This window comes from Canis lupus, chromosome 31, assembly GCF_048164855.1.
Source record: "Canis lupus baileyi chromosome 31, mCanLup2.hap1, whole genome shotgun sequence".
NCBI classification, from domain to species: domain Eukaryota; kingdom Metazoa; phylum Chordata; class Mammalia; order Carnivora; family Canidae; genus Canis; species Canis lupus.
The window spans coordinates 8,104,275-8,126,780 of NC_132868.1; the positions used below are offsets into that span (position 1 = coordinate 8,104,275).

At 37.0% G+C, this 22,506-nt stretch overlaps 1 long non-coding RNA gene across 1 annotated transcript; it reads right to left on the reverse strand.

Moving 5' to 3' along the window:
* Positions 1-241: 241 nt before the first annotated feature.
* On the reverse strand, positions 242-6,699 carry LOC140622447 (uncharacterized). Its single transcript, XR_012022210.1, has 3 exons — positions 6,580-6,699; positions 1,642-1,789; positions 242-547 (listed from the first exon to the last, which is right to left on the reverse strand). It is a non-coding gene; the product is annotated as an uncharacterized lncRNA (long non-coding RNA).
* Between the last annotated feature and the right edge of the window lie 15,807 nt (positions 6,700-22,506).

A 22,506-nucleotide genomic window follows, 5' to 3' on the forward strand; every position in this document is an offset into this window, starting at 1 on the left:
GGCTTCTGGAAGTCTCATGAACTCCTCCAGCTCACTAAGGAACTTTTCTGTGGTTCAGTTTTTAGAGCATCAGGAAAGCTGCTGAATGTGACATTAATATATTCATTTTCATTTCCCATCTAGTGAGCCATGATTTCTGCATGTCTTTGAAAGATCCTGCTTCCTTGGCTTATTCGATGCATTATTTCTCAAACGACAAAATTGTGATAAATATTTCATAAAATATTTCATAAAATCGTCTTTAGTGATTTATTGGGATTTATGGTCCTGAATATATGAGAAGATGCTATAAGGGCTTTGGGACAGACCCTTCACAAATTCCTGCTGCCATTCCAAAGTTTGCTACTAGGACTTTCTCTTCAAAATCCACTGAGACACCGGGACTCCCTTCATGAGCACGGCGGAGGTGAAAACAGGTTAATGACTAATCAGTTTCCAGCACGTCTACAGTCTTGTAAGAGATATCGATTTCTCTGCTCTTGCTCAGAGAATGTGATCTAAAAAGCAATGATTCACTGCACAGAGATGTGTGCTCAGGATTTGTTGCCTAGGGAGGTACAAGAAGAGGGGGCTTAGTTAGCAAGCATATGTGGATCACTTAGATACCTTGACTTTTATTTTTATATCCTCTTAGGTGTCCCTTAAAGTAATCAATGAAAGAATAATTTAATCACACTCTAACATTGATAAATATCTACTTGGAGGCACCAGAAATGGTCTCTGAAAATGCTATACCATCGTTCATTTTTGCCCAATTCTGAATTCACTCAATTTAGATAACTTAGCTTAAGATTTTAAGCCACTCCCACTGTTTGATTCTTGATTTTATACTTAATTTTGAAAATAAATCAAACTCATTGCTTGCATTATCCCTACCCAGTTACAATAATTGTCAATACCCTTATAGCATACGTTCAAAGAAGTCATAAACATCTCTGAGTTTCAGTCTACGTATCTGTAAAGAAACAAGAGTGTGCCGGTTATCCTAAGGATCTCTCTAATATGTTTATACTACCCTGGGCTGGGTTATGGGATGGATTTTAATCAACTGTTTTTAGATTAGGGGGAAAGGAGATCACTTATATTCAATACAAACAAGTGACCTATACCCAAAGAAGTTTGTTAAGTTGTATGTAAGCATTTGATAACAAGTACTATTTCCATAGGTTTAAAGGCAGAATGAGAGTGTTTCTGTGCTGTTCTATGGCAATTCAGTGGACACACACAAATCTTTTTGTATTGATATGATCTGTCTTCCCTTGCGAAAAGGTAAATCCATTAAGGGCAGGGGTCTTTGTTTCTTTTGTTCACTGTTATATATACCTCTCTTACCTGAAATTTGCAAACCACGTAGTAAGTACTTAATAAACATGTGCTAGATAAATGAATGATTGAATGGATGAGGGCATAAGGTAAATTCATTCTTTTAGAAAAAGTACAATTGACAAATAATGCTAGTAGATCATTTTAATTGGAACTTCATTTGATCGAAATGCTGCCCTCCTGAAAAGGTTATTTGTATATAAATGTTTGCTATTGGCACTATGAAAAAACATTTTAAACCTCACAATGTTTTCAAATCCAACAATGTTTAAGATTTTAATGCAATATTGAGCACCTGTTGCTACCAATTCCACTCACCCAGGAGAGCAAAGGGTAAGAGTACGTATAGATGAGATACTGAAGAAATAACTGGTGAATAAATATGTCCAAGAGAAGCGAGTGTCTGGAGAAAGCACCGTTTGGGGTTGGTTTTCTCAGGAGAAGATGGCATCCAATATTATAGTTCCTAGTTACACATCAGAGGCAAAACAATATCAGACAATGAAGACTCTCAGGATTTATGAAGTCTTAAAGTATTGAAGCTTAAAATCTCATCCTTTCTACACCTGAACCATGGTTGAAAACTTGAGAAGAGCAAGAAAACAGTGTAGGATACAGTGCAATGGGTCAACTCTGTGTGGTTACTCTAACGGCCCAGCATGGATACCAAAATTAGAGGAAGAAAGATGAAGTTCAGCAGCTCAGAGGAGGGTTGTTTTGGTGGTTGGATTTTGTTCATTATTCCCAGTATTTTTTGTAAATTTCATTCCAAATATGAGGACCCCCATGTCTATAAACTAATTATAGATTCTCTCTTACAAATGAAGGGAGTTTTGCTCTTAAATGGAAGATTTCCAAAAGAGGACAGAGTAAATGTTTTTAAGTAGCACTTCGAGTGTTGCAACATGTAATACATATAAATAGCTTCACCTCTAAGTTATTAGGCTTCCCTCCCCCAAATGCTCCTATAGTTCCAGGCGACAAGTCTAAAACTGAACTCAAAATCTTGCCCACCAAACCTCCTCCCTCTATGGCCATCTCACCTAGCTGGAGACACAGGCTTGTCTGCCACTCCCTACTCTGTCACCTGCCCACATCCAAGTAACCATCATTCCTGCAACTTTATTTCTGTTTTTCTCAAGCTTCTCCCTTCTCCACAGCCCCATTCTCTTGCTTTAGGGCTTTAGAATCTCTAGCCTGCCTTACTGCCTGCTCAGATCCATCCCCCAAGTGATCCACCTGGAGCAGAAATCTGGCTTTGCTTGGCCCCACCATCTACACAAGAAAACCACCTCCTGCTGTGGATTGCCCAGTTTGCTTGCCCAGCCCAATTTACACCCCTAGTCCCCTTATAGCTCTAGATTTAGGCTCCAGATAAAGTAAGCTGCAAAGCTGCCCAGAGGTCCCACCTACTTCTGCCTCTGTCTCAGATGGCACCCCTCCTCTATGCACTATTTGAATGAGGAGGCCCTAAGACTGGGGGTGTGCTCGAGCCTTGGTAGCTGACCTAAGCAGACCAAAATCAACACCAGAGTCACTGCTTGAATCTGAGAAAGTGAAACTTTTGAACAGCCAATAGCAGTCAACCATGCTTTCCCAAATAAGGCCACCACTGAGGTGCTAGTAATCAAACCATTGCTTTGGATTGCTTCTGCATCTTCTCTACAAAGATGATGCCTCTAGCACCTGTGGGTAGAGCCTCCTGACCACTTTCTGCTTGGTGTTGCCTGATTAGGGTCTATATTTTCTCAAATATTTTTAAGAGAATTAATGTGCTTTTTCAACACATACACAGTCAACCCATTCACCACCTGTCACTTCCCTTACTTGGAAAATTGACATCATCTCATCTGAGAATCTTCTTGAAGTCCCTCCTCCATCCACAGCTATTTCAACCCCAATTACTTTCATAAAATAGAAAGGCACTCTCAGGGACGCCTGGGTGGCTCAGTGGTTAAACGTCTGCCTTCAGCTCAGGACATGATCCTGGGGTCCTGGGATTGAGTCCCACATCAGGTCTTCCCTCTGCCTATGTCTCTGCCTCTCATGTCTCTCATGAATAAATAAATAAAATCTTTAAAAAAAAATCAGACAACACTTCAGGTATTGAAAGGCTAAGTCCAAGAGACTTTGAAGGGATTTCTTTTGAGTAATGTATTAGAATGAATGACCAGCATCCAGGTTTATTTTGTAGTTCATTATTTTAAAGCATGATAATTTATATTAATAAGGATGAGGATTTCTAAACACCGATTGCTTTTCTTCTAAATAGAATGTATACGTGCGTAGATAAATGAGTACATTTTAATATAAAAACTACTTAGACAAAGAAAATACTACCACGGCAATAAATGATATTTCAAATGAAGAATCGATGAAACCTCACTGAAGGACCCAGAACCTGCTTTCTCTGGTACCAGAGCCACCTGAATTGCACTTCCTCACTCCCACTCCAGTGCCAGGTGGCGCCTGGGTCAATGCGAAGGGGGGAGGCTGCTGGGTTCACGGGGCCAATTGCCTCAGATTAAATAACCTCCAAATGGCCAGCTACGGTTTATGTGCCAACCCTATCTAGACAGGCTGTATTTACATTGTTACTGGGAAGCACAGAAGACATTTTCATGCTCAGCAGGCTACAGGAATAAAAAGGCAATCTTAAACCTAGACTCTCATTATTGCATTACAGTCTAATAACTAATACATGAAAAAAAAATCTGTCTTCCCTGCTGTGGTAGAGCTGCTCCTCACTTCTAAATATATTTTCCTCAAGAGACAGCAAATGGAAAGCTCATCTCTTTAAAAAAAATACTTTGAAATTTTAAAAGTATTAATATTAAAATATCTGAACTAAATATATAAAAAATACCTATCAGGCTTGGAGGCTGCTCAATGCTGGCTCAAATTGCTTCATATTGTTTCATTAGAGTGCAAAGTATCTATTCTTAAGACACTGAGTTTGCAATAAGGCATCCAGTTCCAGTACTCTATCTGCTTTTCTTACATGGAGGCAAAATATGTAATGATATTTAGTCTTTTAAAATTTGCTGAATTATGTCCATTCTAGACAAAAATTTACAGTTCTAAGTATAAATCCCTTTTGCTAATTCTATGCTGATGGTATAGAAAAATATCCATTAGCCTTCCTTACCCTCTTTTAATGGTGTTTTGTAGGGAAATTCAAGAGATAAAGGAGTTACAAAGTGTGACATTAGGAATCAGAAGTGTGAGCACATAACATAATCAGATTATTCCAATGATTCACACATTGCCCATCAGATATCTTTCATTTGGATTCTTCCAGAATGTTTTTCCTTGCCATGAGTGAAGTATTCTTTACCCAAACTATATTCAGCTCTTTGCTTCTTTGGAGGTCCATTTAGCATGTGGACAGAAACACAAAATGGAATTTATAGAATGAACTTTGTATTTAGGCCAGTACTTAAACTCTTTTCAGAGTCCAGAATGGGCTGTGGGTACTAAAAAGTCAACAACCACCGGGATTTGCATGAAGAAGTGCAACCACCATGAGGTTGCCTTCTCGTCAAATACACAAGCAAAAGCAGTTGTGAGAACTGGTTCCACTCAATCTTTTAGCCTAGTGATTGTTGGATAATAAACTGTAGGGATGTTTACCATTTTTAATTAAACATTTATAGGATGATTACTTGTGCTAGTTTATCTTCTTTTTGATCATTGGCCCAAGATTCATAAACAAATTCTCATACAAGCACACTTTATAATGTAAGACCTTTAGGGAAGAGACCACATCTGCTTACACCTTTCAGCAGCTGGATGATCCACAGTCATGATCTTGTTTATTAATAATTTCTTTTACTGTAATAATATGTAATCCTATTATTCTTTGAGTTCCCTGTTCCTCTTAACCAGCTGGAAGCTTCTCTGTTTAATTGATTGATGATTGAGTGAAAACCTCCCATTTCCCCAGAGGGGTTATTGGATTAGTGGCAGTCTTTGCATTGTTCTATTTCCTTCTTTCTTTCTTTCTTTCTTTCTTTCTTTCTTTCTTTCTTTCTTTCTTTCTTTCTTTCTTTCCATTGTTCTATTTCAAATAGTGCTTAATTAAAAAATGAATTCCAACTCTTTTAGAAATAGGTGGGATATAATTTCAATTAAGTAATGGTGGAGATAGAAACTAAAAATAATTAAAATATAGCTAGTTTTAAATGATTGATGAGCATACAGAAAATCCAGACTTGGTTATTGGGAGTGGATATTGGTTTTGAAACCAAATTTTAGAAATGGCATTAAGAAAGTAGGATCAGAGCAAAGATGGTACCTACTGCAGAGCCTGAGAGTCAGAATCACAATGCTACACCCCTTTGTTGTGGGGAGCCTGCCTAGAAAGAGAGGCCTCACTGGGCCCAGTGGTTCCCTCTGCACTCAGCTGTGCAGAGAGTCTCACTTCTCTGTTTTCCTGTAAGTGCTCTGAGCTTCTTCACAGGCTCCATCCTTGCTGGGCAGAAAGGAGAGGAAGCCCACTGAGTGCAATGCAGTCACTGATTTAATTCCTTCTCTGAAGGGCCGCTTTATATAATCTTTGCTCCAGGTCCCAATTGTTAGGTAATAGCCCCCTTTAAGGATCTGCCCTGCCCTTCCCAAAATTGGAAGTGGCACAAGGTGAGTTAAACTATGCAGGAGGCAGGAGGGACTGCAGATCCATGTAAACACTCCTGTGATTCTGCTTGTGCAAGTGACTTCCAAGGTATGGCCTACCCTAGGCACTCCTTTAGCATTTGCTGATGGAGGGTATAACCTTCAGTCAGCCTGGTCAGGGTCTGGTGGTATTCCAGATAGACCAGGCCTTCCATTGTCTCTCACTGATTTGTTTCCATGTCCCCTGGCTGGGTGACTTTCCCTAGTAGTTCCATGCAAGATAGCTAACCCTCACCTTAGCTGCCTATGGAACTCCAGACATTCAGAGGTATGCAGGGAATACTGAGTCCTGCCTCTGCCACATAACTTGGGGGCTGGAAGGTTGTTCAAAACTTGAATCTAGTCTCCAGTTGCTTACCTGCCCAGCACTGTTGATTTGAGCTTTATACTTCCTATATATCATATGGTCTTTTTCTTTGTCCTTGAAATTAAATGAAAGTCTTGAGTCTGGACAGTCCCCCCACCCCAATCCTACTGTTAGGTATATCAAAAGTATGATGGTAGTTAGAATTCCTTTAGCCTGTAAGGAAGAGGATTCCTAATCATCCATGACACAATAATCAAGATCATTAGTAACCTTACCCTAAAAGATGTCTGGAGTCAGGAGGTGGCTCCATGATGTTCTCAGGACCACATACCATACTTTTCAGTACCATCTTTGGCAACCTTCCCTAAGTTTGTCACCTCTACAGTACATGTTACCCACTGCAACTATGATGTCATATCCTCCTCACAGGACAGAACATTGAATGGGAAGGACACGGGGACAGTAGGATTTCCTCCTGGAACATCTTCTCTTTTATTAAGATGCAAATCCATTCCTTGTGCACACAGCAGAATTCTCCCTATATACATCAGCAGGAACAGGGCCATATCTTCAGACCAATTGCAGGAAGAGAAATGAGGTCATTGTAATGGTAAAATTCATTGTGATTCACTCCTGAAGTCCACCTTCTCAGAATGTGTGCTGCCCAGATGGCCAAATAAAATCAATGCTTGTTGAGTTAGCAAGGAAGAAGAGCTAAGTATTGGAGAAATTGGCAAGCTACAATGTCCATCCCAAGAGACATAGGGAAATCCACAATACTCTTTCCTTTTTTGGCAAAGCCTATCTTTTGCAAGTATTGCCTTGCTAAAGAAGTCAGGAAGATCAACTTTAGAGTAAAAAAAGCAATCAATGCTCTCCCAGTTCTTGGTCCTCACCCCCTGGGGCTAACAATGGCACATTGTTTAGAGAGGGAAATAAAACATCTTGGCTTATTATTTGTAAAATTAAAGAGCTATTTAAAAATATTTTCAGGCTTGTGATGCTATCATTTATTCAAATAATGAGTATCTATTAGGAACTGATCTTGAGCTCTGGACTAATATGTGAAAGCAGCTTGTTTGAAAAGCTTTGATGGGATAAAATTAAAAACAAAAAACTAGAATTGATGGAAGATAAATTTTGGTTCAGTATAAGGCAGAACTTTTCTTATCTGCAAGTCATTTTAAATGTAACAGATTTTGAAGTACAAAATATATGATGGATTTTTATGAGTCGAATAAAATGACTTCTGGTTACTTTATTTTAATACTTCAATATGCTTGAAACACATCCTAATAAGCATGAACACCACAAATAGGCAAACAATAAAAGAATCACACTATTTTATGAAAGTGTTATTTGTATTAAAATTCTAAGTATGATATCATAAAATTAATGTACTGTTATCCTTTGGAGTCCAGAATAGTCAACTGGCAAAGATCTGATTTTATCACACATATTTTTAGAAAATTCACGTATAATAAACATCTAAACCTTACCTTGTATTTTAGCCTACCAACAAAGATTGATATATTTTCGTGGTATCTTTCCCTTATAGAGATATAATGGATTTAACATTGTCAAACTGTTTCAAAAGTAAGCACTCTCCAACCCTCAAAAAGAATATTTTTAAAGAAATGTGAAGCCTCTTTTTTAACCTCATATGAGAGTTTATAGAATCAAGACACAAATTATATTAAAAAATAGATGCTGGAAATCATACATATTTCATACTATCATAAAATCTGCATCTTCTTTCACACACAAAAAACCCTGAGGTAAAATATTTGATTCAATTATGTGCAAATCACATGACATTATGAGATGCTTACCAATAGTTTGTTTTTATTTATGAATTAGATTTTCTCTGTTAGCACCCTTCCCAATCAACATAAGGATTGTTTTTAGAATTCTTTTAGTTTATTTTCCAAAGATAAAAATAATTTAGGTCAGCATCATTATGGACAAGAAATATTACCTGGATACCAATTTTAATGTAAGATTAATTAAAATATTTTTTTAATTGTTGCCATTGTGATTCAATCTATTTAATGATTTTAAGTTTTTATTTAAGTATCAGTTAGTTAAAATACAGTGTAATGTTAGTTATAGGGATTCAATACAGTGATTCAACAATTCCATAAAACACCTGGTGCTCATTCATCATGACAAGTGCCCTCCTTTATCTGCATCACTTATTTCACCCATCCCCCCACCTCTGTCCCCTATAATGACCATCAGTTTGTTCTCTGTAGTTAAGAGTCTGTTTTGCCTGTTTAAGAGTCTGGTTTGCCTCTTTCTCTCTCTTTTTTCCCTTTGCTCATTTGTTTTGTTTCTTAAATTTCACCAGTAAGTAAAATCATGTGCTATTTCTCTTTCTCTGACTGACTTATTTCACTTAACATAGTACCTTCTAGCTCCAGATACATGAAAGATGCTCAACATCACTAATCATCAGGGACATCTTTAATGATTTAAAAATATATTTATTTTACTTTAAAATTACATTTAAATCAGCTTTTACTATCTGCTTGGAATATATTGTACATGAATCTAGGAAATAATAAAAATTAATTGACATTACTTTAAATTATGTCTTTAAATAGTATAAAAAGTTCTAATTTCCACAAGGAAGAATCGGTATGTTGGAACAAGCCTCTGCAGATAATAATGTGGGAAATACGCACGCACACACACACACACACACACACACAAATATATAAACATGGTGGAAAGTGACCAAATTCAGCAAGCTTGAACTAGGGGGCAGACCTAGCTCCTTAAAGAAGGAAATGCACTGGGTAAGGCCCCCTTCATCCAATTTTTCCCCTGAAGGTACTCCACAGCATGTGCTCTGGCCAATAGAACTGCAAAGGGGAGCCATAGTCTTACTGACTTGAGGTGTCAGAGAATGAACTTGGGGCTGCTAGAACAGCTGACAGGTGGAGGAAATGCCAGAAATGGGAGAATTGCAAAAGGAGAAGTCCCAAATCTGAGTAAATATCGTCCAATGCTTGATTAAACCCTCGACTGCCCATGTATGGAGACCGCATAAAGCAACATCTGAAAAACTGAAAGAGCAGAACAGAAAATTTGGCTGCTGCTGATCTCAGGAAAAATAAGATATAGAGTTTGAGTTCCATCATACTAGAGGGAATTTCCCAAAAGGGCCCCTCCTTAAGGGTAAAACTGTGTCCCAGTTCTAAAGAAATCTCCTTATGACTAAGGTAGAAACTGAAACTCATACAAGCTAACACATAAAGCCTGCCAAATGTGAAAGGGATTGGCCAGTAACTTGACTGCCTTCTGAAATGAAAATCAACTCTTCTTAGAGGAAGATACACAGTCCACAATATTTACAATGTGTCATTTACAAATTTCAACATAAAATTTTAAAATTGGGGGCAGCCCTGGGCGCAGCGGTTTGGCGCTGCCTTTGGCTCAGGGCGTGATCCTGGAGACCTGGGATCGAGTCCCGCGTCGGGCTCCCTGCATGGAGCCTGCTTCTCCCTCTGCCTGTGTCTCTGCCTCTCTTTCTCCCTCTGAATAAATAAATAAATCTTAAAAAAAAAATTTAAAACTGGTAGACATTCAAAGAAACAAGGAAACGTGACCCATAACCAAGAGAAAAAGCAGTGAATAGAAGTTGATATTAACCAGATTTATATTTAGCAGACTATAGCTCTGAAATAGGTGTCATAAATATTGTCAAATATATAAAGAAAGATGTCGCCATAACAACTAAACAGAGTTTGAACAAAAAATTAAAACTATGAAAAAAATAAACTGAAAATTCCAGAACTGAGAAGTAAGGTATTTGTATAAAAATTAACGGAATGGACTTAACAGTATATTGCAGATGGAAGGAAAAGGATTACTGCATTTAAGATAGGACAATAGAAATACAAACTCCAAAAGGAAAACGATTTAAAGAATGAATAGAATATAACTAACTTGTGAAACAATAGCATGAATTGTGATTGACTTCTCATAAGAAGCAATTAGAGATCAGAAGATAATAGGATAATGTCACTAAAGTAGAACAGCACACACACACAAACATTAACTAAGAACTCTAAATAAAGGAAAATGCAAATCTGAACTACTTTTAGGTTAAATAAGATCTGAAAAAATTAATTGCCAGCAGATCTTATAATGGAAGCTTTTCAGGCTGAAGAAAAATTATATCAGATGGAAATTCAGATATTAATTAACAAAATCCCCTAAATATTTAAAGCAAAGGCAATTGTATTATAACATGGAATTTATAGTATAAGCATTTCTCATTTAACTGTACTTTGCTTTATTGTGCTTCACAGATACTGCAATTTTTACAAATGGAAGATTTGTGGCAACCCTGTATCAAGCAAGTCTATCAGCACCATTTTTCCAACAGCATTCACTCATTTTGTGTCTCTGTCACATTTTCATACTTTTTGCAGTATTTCAAACTTTTTCATTATTAATATATTTGTTATGGCAACCTGTGATGGAAGATTACAACCTGCGGAAAGCTCAGGTGATAGCATTTTTTAGCAATAAAGTAAAAACTTTTTAAATTAAGGCATGTACATTATCTTTTTTAGAGATATTGCTATTTCACACTTCATAGACTACAGTATAATGTTAATATAACTTTCATATATGAAAAATGTATATAACCAAAATATTCATTTGATTCACTTTATTATAATATTTACTTTATTGCAGTGGTCTAGAACTGAACCCACAATATAACAAGGGTATACTTGTATATATTTTATAAAATTTATAAAAATAGCAAAAAATAAGTGAGGAAAATAAATTATAACAGCAGTAAAAAATAAGTGGCTAAAGTTATACCTTATAAGCTTTTATATTTTATGTGAAGAAATAATTCACATAGGTTTAGGGAATGCTAGATAAAATATGCATATTTTGGTTCTTAGAATACTTACTAAAAAAATATAAGGCATAACTAAAAAGCCAGTAGACATATTGGGTTGTAATTCTAACAGCAAAGAAAGACAAGAAGAGAGGAACACTGAAATAAAAACCAGATGAAACAAATTGAAGATAAATTGAAAAGTGGTAGAACTACGCGCAGTCATATCAACAATGGCCTTAAACATAAATAGATTAAACACTCCACTTAAAAGGCAGAGATTGGAAGATCAGATAAAAAAGTAAGATCCAGAAATATACTGAACAAAAAAATCACTTTAAAGTCTCAGTTGAAAGGTATAAAGATGGAAAAATATGTGCCATGCCAAAGTAAGAATAAGGAAACTGGTGTAATTATATTAAAATCACAAAGATGTAGAATTCAACATTAGGAGCATTCCTAGAGCTCGTGAAGGGCACTTTTTACTACTAAGAGTCATTTCACCAGGAACACACAACAAATCATACACCAAAATTAGCACCATAGAGCTGATAGTAGTAAAGACTAGATTATATTTTCAGGACTTTGGTGAAAGCAACCATTTTTAGGCCACAAAAGTACTCGGCATAAAAAAATTCAACAAATTGGATATTATTTTAAAACAATTCTGTTAATCAAAAGTCACTACTAAAAAAAGGAGAAAATATATACAATATGCATATTTGAGAAAGGTCTTGGATCCAGAATGTATAAAGAATTCTTGTAGATTCATAAAAAGGAGAAAACAACCCATAGAAAACTAGGCAAAAGATTTAAACAGCTGTTTCACAAAGAAGATATAAAAATGACCACTAAGCACATGAAAAAACGTTCAGTGAGATAAATTAAAATTATATCCACAATGAGATAGCATTTCACACCACTCCAATGGGTAAAATCAGAGGCTAGCACCAAGTTGAAGTGCTGTGGAGCAATTGAAACATACATACATGTAAATGTTGCTTTGGAAAACAGTTTGGCAGTTTCTAATAAATGTAAATGTACACCAACCCTATGATCCAATAATCCCACTCTTAGGTATTTAACAAAGAGAAAGGAAATGCTCAAAAAAGTCTTCAACAAGAATGTTTATAATAACTTTTCCTATAACCAGCAAAAACTGGAAAAGACCCATCTGTCCATCAACTGGAGAATTAATAAAAGGTCATGGTATATTTATACAATGGGATATTATTCACCAATTAACAAAAACAAAGAGGAATTATTGATACAAGGAACAGCATGAATGAATCTCAAGAATCATGAGCAAAAGAAGCTGGACACAGAAACAGTACACTCTGCATGATTCCATTTATTGAAGCTCCAGAATGAGTAGTCTTGATGACACAAATCAAAACAGTGGTTGTCCAAGAGGGATGGGAATCAACTGGATGGGAATCAAACTAGTTATAACAGAATGTTTTAGTGGGTGATGGAAATGTTCTGTCTTGATAGGTATATACATTGATCAAACCTCATTGCATTCCATGCTTAAGATCTGCATGTGAAAAAAAAAGGATTTTTTAGGTTGGAATGCTTATATAGAAATAAATTCCAATAAAATTATGCCAAAACAAAAAAATAAGTGTCATTGATAGATTTCTTGAAGGGCTGCTACATTTTATAGTGATATATAATATCTAATGTAAAAAATTACAGTGTAGAGGATGTATTCATTTTGAAATTCCTTAGTACATTTTTCCTATGTTTTTAACTTATTTGGACCTTGAAAATGGTATGACAATTTAACTTCAGGTTAAAAACTCTGGTCTGAAATCAATATGGATAGGGAAATAATATTAAGACCATTATTAAGAATAGGAACATCAGGGCACCTAGGTGGCTCAATTGGTTAAGCATCCAAATGCTGATTTTGGCTCAGGTCATGATCTAAGGACGGTGAGATCGAGCTCTGTGGGGCTCCATGCTGGACATGGACCCTGTGTAAGATTCTCTCTCTTTCTGCCTCTGCCCTGCCCTCACTAAAAAACAAAAAATAGGAACATCTAAAATGTTCCATTTAACATACAACATGTGAAAATAAAAATAAAATTTTTTTCTTATATTCATAGATACCAAAATAAATGAAAAATGTAATATATATGTGAGCTGAAACATCACTAGTGATCACAAATGAAATTATAACAATTTTCAGTAATAAAGTTGCTACGATATTAAATAGTCATTCAACACATTTCGTGTGGAAGCAAATATTTAATTTAGTTGAGCTAGGTAAATGGCCTGAAGTATAAGTATATTAAAATAATGAAGTCATTGGTCTCCGTAGCAAGTGCATAATTCAAGCAATTAAACTCAGAGAACTATAGGTTATTTTTCTCCCTTTCTAACCTATTCTTTTCTTGCCATGTCTGTTCCCCACCTCTGAAATTAGTAAAGTGGCCTCCCAAAATCTTAGAGTCCTGAAAATAGGAACTTTCTTCTTTCCAAAGGATCCTTTCTTGAAAGCCTCAGAACCTACTCCGGCTAGAGATGTGAGTGGAAGAATGTCTTTCACATACACCTCAGGCAGCAGCTAATTCTGAAAAGCATCCCATCCTGTCCTGAGTATGCCCTCCTGCCCCATGATGCCCACTGATTATCAAGTGGAATATAAACATAGGGTAAACTCAAATAATTACCAGTGCCTATCCATTCATGCTACTTCCCTGCAAGAGTAACCATGTGCAGAAGCGATCTGCCCTACTCATTCCTGAGAGGAGGTTCAGGGCTGCCATGGTTCTATTAGATAGCTCCTTGATGAAAGACCTTCAAGGTCTTTTCATTAGAGACCTCTCCAGAATGGTGAGCATGGAGGTTTAATTATTCTATGGGTTTATGTACTCCCCCTACGTCTTGCACCATGATTCTTGTTGTGCGTGTATGCACAAACTTTTAATTATGTCAACCTAAATCATATATGATATATATTCGTGATCTTTGTTTTCAAAGAATATGATCTGTTATTTGATAGAAGTTTAGAATTTGAAGGACCAACCAATTGATCATATAATATAACAGCTACAAGTTTTTCAACAGCATTTTCTTTTTTTTTAAAGATTTTATTTATGTATTTATTCATTAGAGACATAGAGAGAGAGAGAGGCAGAGACACAGGCAGAGGGAGAAGCAGGCTCCATGCAGGGAGCCTGACATGGGACTCGATCCCGGGTCTCCGGGATCCCACCCTGGGCTGAAGGCAACACTAAACTGCTGAGCCACCGGGGCTGCCCTTAACAGCATTTTCTAAGTCATCTGAGTATACATGTATAGCACATTATAATCACTCAATTCACTTGGAGCGATTTAGAGAACTCCAAAGGTTAGCATATACTCCACAAACACTAAAATGATCATAATTAATCTTCCTTACACCCTAACTTAGGAAAAACATGAAGAACAAAACTAAAGGTGAGGATGTTACAGAGATGAGAAGAGATGGTCCAACCAGAAGAGCAGCAAGTGAACAGTTCAAGTGAAGGAGAATCTTGTGGACTCTCCTGGGGTGGGGCGGGGGGTGGGGGGAGTGCAGTATGGAAGCTGTGGCCAGGACAGTGGGAGCTTGCAGAAGCTGGGTATGGCTTTTTTGGAGAAGAGAATAATAGTAGAAGATTGTGAGCTCTGGAGTCAAGCAAACATAGACTCATACTGACTGTGTGACTATTTGTGCAGCCTTGGGCAATGTCTTAACCTTTCTGAACCTTAGCTACAAATGGATGTGCTTGATGGCACCACCTCCTAGGGATGTGATAATTAAATAGTTAATGGGTATGCAAAACATCTAGCAGCAGCTCACGGTCTGGCAACAGTAAATTGTTTGTTTATCTGACCTCACCTCCTGCCCCTTTTTATCAGAGGAATATAAAGAATGAATTAGGCATGCATACAACTTTAAAGCTACCATTCTGAGGTACTCAGCCACAGACTCTGCAGAATGGGAAAGACCCAAGACAATCCTTCCTGGTCTTGCAAGGTCATTGCCATGAATATTTAAAACTAACTGTCACCTGGGGCCTGGTCTCCAAACTTGTTGGAACCTGCATCCCAAGACCAGCAATTTGGAAAGGCATCATCCTGGAGCCTATGATAAGAACCAGAGTCTTTTGGACTAACATCCAAAGATGATTTTTATCATGTCTCATTTACAGAATTTGTTTATTTCTCTCTAATTTTACATTTTAGCCATATAAGGTAGCCCAAATTCTTTCAACACATGAAAGTTATTTAAGAATTATCCTACCATTTCCTGCTGGCAAATGATGGGAAAATAAAATAAACGGTTATAAAATGAGAAGAAAAATATTCGAGCTATGCCATGAGGCAGGGAATGTATACATGTTGTGTATTTTCTGATACAGCCACAGAACTGGATGTGCCTGCCCACATCCATAAGCCACATAAATTAATGCAACCTCAATCACAAAAAGGACTCACTTTAGATTGAAACCAACAAAGACCTGAATTTAGAAAAATCTCATAAAGCAGCTGTGGAAAATCCTCCATTAATTCATCCTTTCTATTTCACTCACGGCTTGATGGGGTTTCATGGGATTGATGTTTAGAGCTCCAGCGGCTACTGGGAACAGGTGCGCTGCGCTGGAGACAGGTAGCCTGGGAAACAGAGGAGGGGCAAAGACGGTTTGTTTCCCCTTGATGAAGATACCACTAGCCTTGATTTACATAATATATATATACCATAACATATCTACTGAAGATTAGCACAGATTTTTGGTAATCTTTGGTAAAAGTAGCATTTTGATCTTTCTCTCATTATTTTATTCTTCAGAATCATACTAGCTTTATAAAACAAGAAATTGTAAAATCCTTAAATATTTGACCATCTCACCAGCTATATTTTTAGTGTCTTTTGTCCACATATATGAGACTGTTAATGTTTTCTGCTCCTTCTTTGGTCAATATTTTTCATTTATGTTTTCCATGAAGAGAGAATAGCATGCTCAGTTGTTGTGTATCCTTGGAACAAGAGACTTCTTCAGTATAGTTTCAAAAAGAAACTATTTTCCCTCCAAAGTGAAGGGGATCTAACATATTTCAATCTGCTAGCAAGTCTATGGCTAGCTGTCCCAAGGGTTGGTGCTACACAAAGAGCTTCCCATTAATCTCCATCTCTTACTGGTTGGACATTCAGCTATAATATGATGTGTGGACACATCAGCCCTGGTGAGGTTGTCAGACACTTTGTCTCCTTCAATTAGTGCACTCTGTGTCTGTGAAGTGGCTGAGATCTGGGAACTATTATGTGGATCAACCTCCAATGTTGAATGCCTTAGCCCTGATTTTCTCCAAGGAGCCTGATGCTGCAGACATGCAAGCCCAAGCAGGGAGGGTGAGGAGAATGAGAAGGGGGTGAGGAAGGCAGAGCAGCAATGCAGCTCAGTGCATTACCTGCTGCCACTGCTTCACAGTGAGCTGCCCAGACTCTGTGCGGGTAGGACCCCTGAATGGATGATAAGGAAGATTTGGATCCCAGGCATATCCACAGAAGGAAGCACATCACATGGTGGTGAGGGAAACTCAGAGACGTTTCCTGTTTTTCTACCACTCAAGATTCACTCTGTCGGGAGGTACCTGCCAAACACTCCCAGGCTGGGTTTTCTAGTCCATCAGGGATCACGAAGCAAGCCAGATCCAGGGCTTGGGATGTGGCATTTCAGTGACTTAGCAGGGATTCAGGGAGCCTCAGGGAGTGCAGCAAAGTTGGTGATGAAGCCCCTTCAAAAGGAAAGAAATGGTCAGGTGAATATGAAGAGGTTCAGGGTTTGGGCTCAATATTCCTAATCTAGGCAAGAAGGTAAAACCCAAATCCATAATGGAAATGACTGATACATTCGACCATGTAGAACTTGTCACTTCCATGAAGGGAAAAAAAGACATGATACATCAAGTAGAAAGAAAAGAGATAGAATGTTAATGATAATAGATATAAAATTCTTAGCAAAAGATTCCTTTCAAGTTAACAACAAAAAGACACAGTACCCAATAAAAAACAGGCAAAGAATAAAGAAAGATAAGACATTACAAAAGGCTATAACATTTAATAACCACTTAATATTCTGGTTATTACACAACATAAGTACAAAGTAATGCAATACTATGGTACTATTTTTCATCAATTACTTATGTAAATATTTTAAACTGATAAAATACAGTATTAAAGAGAACGAGAAAAAAATAAATAAAGAGAATGAGAAGGAACAGGCTCTCTCAGGAACTTTTGGCAAAAGATCATGAATTGGGATGAACTTTTGGGAAGGATAATTCAATAACACCTATCAAAATTTAAAATTTACATATAGTACTTATAAAACTATTTCCTATAGATGTATAAGCACATAAATATATATGTAGAAAGATGTTTGTAATAGCAGTTTTGTAATATTAAAAAATTTGAGAAACTCTAAGTGTCTTCCAACAGGAAACTAATGATTAACTAATGAAACATAACTACATTTAATGGAATTGTATACAGCCTTTAAAAAGAATAACATGGGGATGCCTGGGTAGCTCAGCCATTGAGCATCTGCCTTCAGCTCAGGGCATGATCCCGGGGTCCTAGGATAGAGTCCCGTATTGGGCTGTCTGCAAGGAGGCTGCTTCTCCCTCTGCCTATGTCTCTGCCTCTCTCCCTGTGTCTCTCATAAATAAATAAATAAATAAATAAATAAATAAATAAATAAATAAAATCTTAAAAAATAAAAATAAAAAGAATAACATGGATCTATTTATATAGGAAAATATTAAAAATATAAAGTACAAAAACAAGTTGCAGAGAAATACATATGTGTCATATTGCACGTTGGAATAAGAGAAGTATTGTATGACCCCATGCATATAAATAACTAGATATTAAAATACTTCATTTTTGACTGCAGTCTCAAAGATCAGAATAATACTAATAAATATAAGAAAATAAGAGGATGGGATAGTTTGGAAATCCTTGTTAATCCTTGTTAATTCATGGACAAAAAGAACTAGGATAAATTTGCCTTATTCTATTATACAGCATTTTCAATTAAGCTTATTGAGTTACATTGGAAACAATAGAAAGAAAAATAATGAGGTTAAGAAAAGTTTGTACATTAAAAGAGAATCTTCAGAGGGTAGGAACTGTTGAGTACAGTTATCTTTGCAGAATGGATGTGGGAAGCTTGGGGCAGGGATGTGCAGGGGGAAGCAGGACTTTAACTCTCTCCTGTATCATCTTTCTATAGTGTTTGAGATTTTTACCACTAGCTGGTATTACTTTCCTTAAATAAAATTTTTAAAATATTAACAAAATCAAAGTACACATGGACATTCTATCTTTCATGTGGTTTCCAAGTATAAAACCAAATGAAGGAAGTCACAAAAGAAAATGTTAACAAACTCTAAATTTAAATGTAGGTCTCATTTGGGACACCTGGGTGGTCCAGCGGTTGAGCATCTGCCTTGGGCTCAGGGTGTGATCCTTGGTCCGGGGATCAAGTCCCACATCGGGCTCTCTGCAAGGAGTCTGCTTCTCCCTCTGCCTATGTCTCTGCCTCTTTCTGTGTGTCTCTCATGAATAAATAAATAAAATCTTTTAAAAAATAAATAAATGTAGGTATCATTAAAAACATAGAACACCTTAAAATGCAAATGACAAACTCGAGGACATACATTCAAAACTTTGATAATTGCTATAGACTATGCCACTAAATCCCATTGCTCCCTCTGTCCCATTCATATGGTGAAACCTAATGTGATGGCATCTGGAGGTGGGGCCTTTAGGAAGAGACTAGGCCATAAAGGTGGGGCCCTTGTGAATGGAATTAGTGCCCTTATAAAAGACACCCAGAGAGCCCTCGCACCTCTTCTTCTATGTGAGGACACAGCAAGAAGACAGCCAGCTACAAATCAGAAATCAGGCTCTCCTTAGACACTGACACTGGGGTGCCTTGATCTTGAATGTCTCAAGTCCCATGACTGAGAGGTAGAGCTCTGCTATTTATAAACCCTCAATCTATGGTAGTTTGTTATTGTATTTTTTATTGTATTTTGTTATAGTATTTTATTTATTAGCCCAAAGATAATAGGTCAATCGTTAATAGACTTTAGATAGATACATGGATGGATGGATGAGAAGAAAGGAGGGAGGAAGGAAAGAGGGAGGGAGGAAGGAAGGAAAAAGGGAAAAAATGCACATTTAGAGGTTCTTCAATATTTATAAGGATAGCATGAGATGGAGTAGTCAAAAGATATGCCACCCCTAATGATCATGTTTTCAATATAATATTGAGAAATTATTCTATAATTTTATTTTATTATTACTTTTATTGGAGTTCAATTTGCCAATATATAGCATAACACCCAGTGCTCATCCCACCAAGGGCCCCCATCAATGCCCATCACCCAGTCACCCCAACCCCCTGCCCACCTCCCTTTCCACTACCCCTCGTTCGTTTCCCAGAGTTAGGTATCTCTCATGTTTTGTGACCCTCACTGATATTTTCACTCATTTTCTCTCCTTTCCCCTTTATTCCCCTTCACTAATTTTTATATTCCCCAAATAAATGAGACGATGTAATGTCTGTCCTTCTCCGATTGACTTATTTCACTCAGCATAATACCCTCCAGATCCCTCCACGTCGAAGCAAATGGTGGGTGTTTGTTGTTTCTTTTCTTTTCTTTTTTAATTTTTATTTATTTATGATAGTCACAGAGAGAGAGAGAGGCAGAGACACAGGCAGAGGGAGAAGCAGGCTCCATGCACCGGGAGCCCGACATGGGATTCGATCCCGGGTCTCCAGGATCGAGCCCTGGGCCAAAGGCAGGCGCCAAACCGCTGCGCCACCCAGGGATCCCTGTTGTTGTTTCTAATGGCTGAGGAATATTCCATTGTATACATAGACCACATCTTCTTTATCCATTCATCTTTCGATGGACACCGAGGCTCCTTCCACAGTTTGGCTATTGTGGACATTGCTGCTAGAAACATCGGGGTGCAGGTGTCCTGCCTTTTCACTGCATCTGTATCTTTGGGGTAAATCCCCAGCAGTGCAATTGCTGGGTCGTAGGGCAGGTCTATTTTTAACCCTTTGAGGAACCTCCACACAGTTTTCCAGAGTGGCTGCACCAGGTCACATTCCCACCAACAGTGTAAGAGGGTTCCCTTTTCTCCGCATCCTCTCCAACATTTGTTGTTTCCTGCCTTGTTAATTTTCCCCATTCTCACTGGTGTGAGGTGGTATCTCACTGTGATTTTGATTTGTATTTCCCTGATGGCAAGTGATGTGGAGCATTTTCTCATGTGCTTGTTGGCCATGTCTATGTCTTCCTCTGTGAAGTTTCTGTTCATGTCTTTTGCCCATTTCATGATTGGATTGTTTGTTTCTTTGGTGTTGAGTTTAATAAGTTCTTTATAGATCTTAGATACTAGTCCTTTATCTGATATATCATTTGAAAATATCTTTTCTCATTCTGTAGGTTGACTTTTAGTTTTGTTGACTGTTTCTTTTGCTGTGCAGAAGCTTTTATCTTGATGAAGGCCCAATAATTCATTTTTGCTTCTGTTTCCCTTTATTCTATAATTTTAAATGAATTATTCCAAAATTTTAAAGAAATACACAAGCAAATACATTATCACCAAAATACTGTGCCTGGTAGAATGTGGAATAATAGAGGTCTTTTTGTTCCCTTGGTATTATATTTCTTTACTTTCCATATTTTCTAACAGGAGTATGGACTCTTTTTACATGTTCCTTAAATCTTAAAAATAACTAATAACTGAAATTAAGTCAAGGACTAGAAATCATAACAAAGATATTATTATTTTTGCAAGTAATAGCCATTCCATTTAAACACACCAGGGTATTGCTTCAACTGTTCATTGTGAATTAATGAGAAATAAGTCATTTTTTGGCATAGCTCACAAAACACCTGATAACCATTTTCAAGGAATCAAAGTTCTAGTTTAGTAATTAACTATGAATATATATTGCCTTGTAAGCATAGCTTCGCGATTCTGTTGGGGAAACCTCTAGGTCTGAAAGATCAGGGATTGAACTGTGTAACGCACTTGAACCTGAAAGCAACCCATCCTCAGCTGTTGACAGAAATTAAACTTGTTCTCTGTCAGCAAGGACAGAATGAACAAGTCAGGAATAATGTTCTTTTAGTTTTCAAAAACATTTTTTAAATAAAAATTCAGAAAAGCATTCTGTGATCTAAAACGTATCAAGATGAAATGTTGGACTCTCCCCTGGGGCAGACTCCTCCATTTAATACAGGATAGAAAGACCCAGCAAGAACTAAAATTCAAATAAGTTCACTCTGAGCCCCCCTGGAAGCAGGGGCTGAACCTGTGAAAATTTATTTTATAGTACAAGGTCTTGCCACTTTGACGGTTTTCTCCCCTTCTCTGTTCTCTTTAAGTATGCAAGAAGAAATATTTTACTTGTAAATACCTGTGATCACTGAATATTTCTCTCCAGTCAATTTAGCTTTGACTGTGGTAAGAATGCATTAAATCTATTGGCATCATCTTAGCAACCTGATTCGTGATACGTAGAATATTCATTCTAGGATTAGGGTAACTAATAAAATTCCTTGACTTCATTCATCCCTTGCTGACCCAAGAATTAAATATGTTGATTATTCAGTATACTGAGTTAGTTTATAGAAGGAGTCATAGGATTATTCTTTATTAATCTCTTACCCCAAGAGAATATATAGACATTTAAGTGATATATTTTTGATCAAGTCAGCTCCATGCGTTTTGCAGTTTGGATACAGGAAGCAATGTTGATGTCCATAGAAATATTTCTACATGAGCAGACATATTAAATCAATTTAATATTTGATTACCGTTTACCCTTGAACAACACAGGTTTGAACTGTGCAGGTCTTCTTATACACAGATTTTTTTATATATATATAAATACATTACAGTACTGCAAATGTATTTTCCTTATGATTTTCTCAATAATATTTTCCTTTTCCTAGCTTACTTTATGTTGTGAGAATACAGTATATAATATATACAACATACAAAATATGTGTTAATTGACCATACATGTTGGTAAGGCTTCCAGTCAACAGTAGGCTATGAGTTGGGGAAGTCAAAAGTTATATGCAGATTTCCAGTTGTGCTGAGAGTCAGCAACCCTGTGCCCTGCATTGTTGAAGGGTCAACTGTATATATTTTATACTACCTTTATTAATGAAATGTTACGATTATTTTGATTCTTATCATCACTCTTACTCAAGAATTGGCTTAAAAATGGCAGCTCATTCCTTGGATGGTTAAAGCCAAGCAGATCTC